Below are 7,600 nucleotides of genomic sequence, written 5' to 3'. Positions count from 1 at the left end.
TTGTATTACCAATTTACAGTGCATTTCTTAAATGCATCCTTATCACAATCAGCAACCGAAAATCTACTATGAAAAAAATGCACAAAAGAAAGGCACTGGAGTTTTAAAGGACTTTAGAGATGATGGGCCTAAGCCTGGTTTATAAGTTCATTAGTCTTGGCTTACCCAGAAATATTAAAAGTAAAATATGAGCCAATCTTCATCTCTTACACAGTGTCATGTTGTTTAAATAGAAAGCTCTTGGAACAATCTGTAACATAGTCACAGCACCTCATTTAGTTCTTGGACATTAAATTTCATCTTCAATGGCTGCCTTGTCTCGTTACACACTACTGTCAGGACACGGCAGTCAACTATTGAGGCCTAACTCTGTACTTTTAATGTTGGACATGAAGCATAAACATTTACAGTTCTGAACTCAAGTTTTTCTTGCTTCGGAAAAAAGAAGTTGCTGATAAAAGAGGAAATCCCTTAGAATTGTAAACCTTACCTGAAAATGTAGCAATATAATCTCTGAGTGTTTTATTTATTGTACTCTTCAGCAAAATCAAAGCAAAGTTACTATCTTTATTTTCATTTTCTCTCTATACTTAACAGAGTGAATTTACAAATTTATACTTTGGGTTTGCAGAACATGGTCACTGCAGCAATGAAGGGGATAGTTCATGTCTCAAGGTCCTGGACTACATTGGAGTTTATAGGAGAGCACAGGTTTGAATATTAGACAGCCTAGCAGAGTGGGTAACAGTGTAGACTCTGGAGCCAGATGGCCTGATTCCAAATTTTGGTGCTGCCAGTACCTGCCATATAACCTAGGCTATGTTACCCAACCTGCATCTTATAGGATTAGCAATAGTGTCTATCCCATAGAGGCATCCTGAGGATTAAACGACTTTGTTTGTATGTGTAGAAGAATATTAATGAGTTGGTTTCATTAGAACAATGTCTGGTATATATTAAATGCTAAATGCTTCTTTTGAATAAGTTTTGCAAAGAGCAGAATAGCCATTCTGCAAAGAGCAGTTATTGAACCAGGAAAAGTGCCTGCCTTCATAAAGACTACATTCTAAAGAGAAAATAAGATATATTACATAGTGTAGATATATAATAACAGTGCAGTTATAAGTAGAGTGGTTATGGAAAGCTTCATTGAAGAAGTGAGATTTGTCCTAAGTCTTTAAGGGGGTGTGGAAGTGAGCCATGGTGGGTATTTGGGTGAGAGGAAGAAAAACTTCCTTTTATCTTCTTAGGTTTGGTGGCTAACCTAAGAAGTAAAATGACATAGATTAATAGGAGAAAGGTATACTCATTTATTTAATATTTTTTTAACATGTACACGGGAATACTCAGAGGAAAATAGAGACACAAAAGAGCCTTTAGACCCCAAAGCTTATATGCTTTTTCATACAAAGAATGATAAATTGTGGGGATAATAATGACCAAACAAAGGGGCTTGGGCGAGGAACAGTAGATTGTGGGACAGTAACTATTTAGGGAAACAAGTAGAAATAAAGATTATTCTTAGTAGGTTTGTTTTTATAGATCCGTTGTGGTGACAACTCCAGGTCTCTCGTGATAAAAAGATTCTCCTCTTCCTGGTATATGGAGGGCTCCTTTCTAATGGGCAGTTTTATGACCTGCTTTGGGTTAGAAAGGGGAGGTCTGCAGAGCCTGGATTCCATCTGCTATTTCCCTTCAGGTCAAAATAATCAACATGTCAGAACAGCATATTTTGGGGTAGCATGTTCTGAATCCTTTCATGAGGGTAAGGACATTCTAACCTGAGAGCATTGGGAGAGCAAACGTGCTTAGGAAGGAGCACCCTCAAGGGATGGCCAGGAACCGAAGGACGAGAGCAGAGCAGGAGGAAGGTGGCGGCAGGTGGTACGGGAGGCACAGATCCAGTAGCCTGTTGTAGACCACTGAAAGGGCTTCAGCTTTCAACCCGAGAGACATGGAGGGCCATCAAAGTGTGTGAGTAGAGGAGTGACGCCTTTACTGTGTTTAGAATAGACTGCACAGGAAGGAGGGTGGACATGGGAGGATGAGTTCAAAGCTATGCCAGCAATCCAGGTGACTGACTCTGTGGTTTAGACCTGGCTGATGGCAGCGGGAAAGGGCAAGAGATGAATTAGGAGGATGTCTGGCTGATTCCTTCAGATCCCTTATGCCACAGCATCATGCTTGGCACATAGTAGGGCATCAAGAAATACATGGTGAGTTAATGAACATATGAGCAGTCAACTTGGGTAAGGTAACTTCCCTACCCCCAAGGGTTATTTATTTATTGTAGGGATTAAATGAGACAACTCCCGTGAATCAGCACAGCCACTGAAACATAAGACAAGGCTAAGTTGTATCTGTGCACAAAAATATAAAATGTTTTTGGACGGGTTTACCTTTGGAGAGATGATGGCAGGTATGCTCTTTATAGACTGAAAATAAAGGAAAGAAAAAAGTAATAGACTTATGAATCACCTTTAACTTCCTTTTCGTACTTTATATAAACTTTTTGAAATATTTCTATGATGAATATGTAAGGGTGAAGGCATAAATGAAAGGATATGATCACTCAGAATTCCAGGCTTGTACAAAGCTTCAGAAATGTAAGACTTTTTCTGCGTCTTGGTATGGCCCATTTCTCCGACTCTTTGAATGTGGGTATTATCCTTATCTCCCTCCCTATCCTTTCTCTTCCTGGTTCAGAGGAAAGTGAGCTTTTGAAGCTATCATAGAAAAAGAATAACACCCTACTTCATCCTCACTGTTTGGAGCTTCTTATTCCTTCAAAAGAACAAACATCTATTTTGTGATTAAGAGTCCCTTGAGACGAAACCATTCATCCAGGTAACCACATTTGATCTGTCTTAGGTGTATGTTATCACTAAGGAAAGGGGGCTCTTTGTTGGAATTTACAAACTGAATATTCAAAGACGAGTTCTGATCCTTTTTAAATAGGAGCACTGAGAGGCAAAGCAAGATGTCTGCCTGGAGGCTGAGGAAAGGGCAGAGGTCACCAGGAAACTCAGTTGTCAAACCTAATCTTGGGGCCACATCAAGAAATAATTTTTGCTAGAATGAGCTTGAAGATGCCAGCACGTTAGCATGGCTCCCCCTGAACAAAGTTGAGAGGTCCTTCCAGCCGAACTTATTTTACTATGGTAAAATGGTCTCAGCTCTCCCTTCCTGTTCCCCCTTCCCAGTGGTAGTGTACTATTTCCTCTTACTCCCAATGTTTGCTCCCCCATGACTTTCAGCTGTCCTTGCTAAGATTCCCAGCTGTACATTAGGAAACTGCTGGAGAGCTTCAATTAACAAAAAATTCTTTAGGGGGTGCCTGGACCCTATTCAAGATCTGTGGATCCTGGGCATCACTTTTTCTTTTTTTTTTCCTTAGGATTTCTAGGTGATTCTAAGATGCAGTCAGAATTGAGAGTCACACTGACAATGAAAACTCAAAGAGGAATCCCTTCCAGGGAGCATTTGCTTTTCTTGGGGATATGGAAAACCAGAAAGCGGTTCACACCCAAAGAAGTATTATAATGTTAATAATCATCATAATAACATGATTAATATTAATAGCTAGTTGGCTTGGCGCCTGTGGCTCAAGTGGCTAAGGCACCAGCCACATACACCTAAGGTAGCGGGTTGGAATCTAGCCCAGATCCACCAAACAACAATGACGGCTGCAACCAAAAAATAGCTGGGTGTTGTAGCAGGCAATTGTGGTCCCAACTACTCAGGAGGCTGAGGCAGGAGACTCTCCTGAGCCCAGGAGTTGGAGGTTGCTCTGAACATTGATGCCACAGCACTCTACCCAGGAGGACAGCTTGACGCTCTGTCTCAAAAAAAAAAAAATTAATAGCTATCATTCCTTGAGCTTTATTTTTTTTTTAGACAGGAGACTCAAGCTATCCCCCTAGGTAGAGTGCTGTGGCATCATAGCTCACAGCCACCTCTAACTCAGGGGCTCAAGCGAGTCTCCTGCCTCAGCCTCTGGAGTAGCTGGGACCACAGGCACCGGCCACAACACCCGGCTATATTTTTTGGTTGCAGCCATCATTGTTGTTTGGCAGGCCCAGGCTGGATTCGAACCTGCCACCTTGGATGTACATGCCTGGCGCCTTAGCCACTTGAGTCATAGGCGCCGAGCCATTCCTTGAGCTTTAAATGTGCTAGCTAATTTAACTGTCAACAATTCTATGAGATAGTTACTATTATTATTCATATACCCTTTTTACAGATGAGGAATCTAAGGCATCAGAAATTTATGTAATTTGTCAGACAAGTAAGTGAATACTTGAGCTGGAATTTAAACACAGGCAGTCTAGCACCGGAGTCCACATTCTTCACCACAACCTTATACTGTCCACCTGCAATGCTGGAATCACAGAGGGTGGTGATGATATGACAAACATACTGCCTGTATTTTATCTCCTCCTTGTTAGGCTAAGCCATTCATACTCTAGGACAGCAGTTCTCAACCTTCCTATGCTTCCCAGTGACCCTTTAATACAGTTCCTCATGTTGTGGTGACTCCCAACCATAAAATTATTTTTGTGGCTACTTCATAACTGTAATTTTGCTACTGTTATGAATTGTAATGTAAATATCTGATATGCAAGATGTATTTTCATTGTAACAAAGGGGGGTATTTCATTGTAACATTGACCCACAGGTTGAGAACTGCTGCTCTAGCAGCACATACTTTAAAGGGAAGATATGGCTAATATATGCACCATCTCTGATATAATCTAAGGGACTCCATATTCTCTTTTTTTAAGAAATGTAAATTATTAACCAGCATTCTGTGATTCCTTTTGCAATCTCATTGATAGAATAAATCTACGACATAAAATTAGTATGATCAGTTTTCTGTAATTGCTCATCAATCAGTATGTGATATAAGATAAAGCAGTAAGAGCCCCCCTCAAAAGAATGGTCTTCCTGTTTGTGACAAATTATTCTTGGCAATGTAATTAGCCAGTTGGGTTATTGAAACAGATGGGAAATTGTTTCTTCCAAAATTTTAGAACTGAAGTGATTCTTATTCTGTCTGGTGATAAATGTCAATTAAAATACTTTTCCCTTCACAGGAAAAATTAAGAAAAAAAGGAGTTTAAGAAAGTATCAATTTTGATTGCCAGGGGAAATTTGTTTATGCAGTAAAACAAGCAAAGCAAATCAAATTCATTAAAACTAGGAACAGACAGTCTTCTGAAGTCAAGTTCACATCTGGAGATTTTTATAAGCTTTATTGGAAAAGTTCTGGTTATATCCATATTTTTAGCATAACAAAAAATTATTCTTGGTGGTTGAATGTGATCTAAAATGTTACTTTTAGCCAAGTCCTGACACAGCTCCTTCGTGGCTGGAAAATGTTCTTTGGGTTGAGACAGATGTAAGATCTCAGATATTAGGGTCATCAATCAACTGGCTCCTCTTAAATACTGTTCGTAAATTACGTCTAATGTCCATCACCACAGGCTTGACCAACAAGTGAGGAGCTGACTGACAGTCATAGCAAAATTTAAAAATCTCTGATAGGCAGACCGTGCTTCTTAATCCTCTTCAAATAGAATTCAGTGGTTCTCAACCTTCCTAGTGCCACAACCCTTTAATACAGATCCTCATGTTGTGATGATCCCCAACCATAAAATTATTTTCATTGCTACTTCATAACTGTAATTTTGCTACTGTTATGAATCGTAATGTAAATATCTGATATGCAGGATGTATTTTCATTGTTACAAAGGGGTCGTGACCCACAGGTTGAGAACTGCTGAAATAGATAAACGTAAGTTGCATGGAGAGGCCTGCTACTTAAGCTAGGCATTTTGTTAAAGGTGTTCTTAACTGTAGTGGTGGAAGATAGAAATATTAGTTAGAAAACATTTTTTAAAACCTTGGAATAACTGAATTCTCACCTGTGTAAAAGTCGAATTTCTGATAATTAAAATAATCTTTTTAATCTCATGATATATTTGGGTTATATAGGAAGGTCCATGCTAAATTTTGATTTTTAAAAAAACATTAACGTGGGAGCGGCGCTTGTGGCTCAAAGGAGTAGGACACCGACCCCATATGCCAGAGGTGGCAGGTTCAAACCCAGCCCTAGCCAAGAACTGCGAAAAAAAAAACCCATTAATGTGGCTCATCACCTGTAGCTCAGTGGCTAGGGCGCTGGCCACATACACCAGGGCTGGCGGGTTTGTACCCAGCCGAGGCCTGCCAAACAACGACATCTGCATCAAAAAAATAGCTGAGCATTGTGGTAGGCACCTGTAGTCCTAGCTACTTGGGAGGCTGAGGCAAGAGATCACTTGAGCCCAAGACTTTGAGGTTGCTGTGAGCTGTGAGGCCCTGGCACTCTACCTAGGGTGACATAGTGAGACTCTGTCTCAAAAAAAACAAAGAATAAAAACAACCATTAATATGAGTAACAATCCATTATTTCACAAACTGACTTTTTTTTAAGAGAAAGGGAAGGAAGTACTCACATCTAACCCCTTAAATCTGAGATTAATATATTAAAATTTTAACCCACATTAAAAACATTCAATGCTGGATGCGGTGGCTCATGCCTATAATCTCAGCACTCTGGGAGGCCGAGGCAGGTGCATTGTATGAGCTTAGGAGTCTGAGACTGGCCTGAGCAAGAGTGAGACCCGCGTCTCTAAAAATAGCTGGGCGAGCTATAAGGCCCCAGCACTTTGCCGAGGGTGACAAAGTAAGACTCTATCCAAAAAAGAAAGAAAAATTCATATTTTTTTCATACACAAAAAGCTTTTCTTCATTATTTCCTATTTTGGGCATATAGCAGATATTCTTGTCTTTTAAAACCAAAAAAATTAGACCAGCACTGTCTTAAATTATTGTTGTTATTTAGTTGCTATTAAACCATGCATAATAAAGATGGGAGTAGGACCATGGTGGAGGACTTAACATTCTTTTTTTTTGAGACAGAGTCTCACTGTGTCACCCTTGGTAGTGTTGTGGCATCAGAGCTCACAGCAACTTCAAATTCTTGGGCTCAGCAATTCTCTTGCCTCAGCTTCCCAAGTAGCTGGGCTATTTTTTTGTTGCAGTTACCATTGTTGTTTTTTAACTGGCCCAGGTCTGGTTTGAACCCGCCAAATTGGTGTATGTAGTTAGATTTAGCAAACAGAGGCAGAGACTTAAGGGAGGACTCACAATCCTGCCTGGGACACTCATTTAAAATCCAGGCTAAAAAGCAAATTATGTCAGGTCTCCTTTGACAGAAAAATCTTTGCCACAGCTAGTTACAACCTACCCCAGATGTTGGTATTTGAATGCTAAAATTCCACCTCGACATATAGCTACCCTTTCCCCTGAGGTAACCTAGGTGGGATAGGTGTATGGACAAGGGATTATGGGAAATCAGAGTACCACTTTATTATCATTTGAGTTTGTGCCCTAAACTTCACTGTAGAATATGTTGGTAAAATGGACTGGATTATAGGATTTAGAGACAAGGCCCAAGAGGCAGGACAGAAGTTAAAGAGGGAAATCTTGCTCTCCTTTTAAACTCAAACCCTCCATGGAAACTAGATAAAAAAATATAATGAGTGAATCCAAG

Source organism: Otolemur garnettii, unplaced genomic scaffold (genome assembly GCF_000181295.1).
Source record: "Otolemur garnettii isolate 467f Iridium unplaced genomic scaffold, OtoGar3 scaffold00021, whole genome shotgun sequence".
In the NCBI taxonomy this organism is placed as follows: Eukaryota; Metazoa; Chordata; class Mammalia; order Primates; family Galagidae; genus Otolemur; species Otolemur garnettii.
This window is presented reverse-complemented; position numbering follows the sequence as displayed.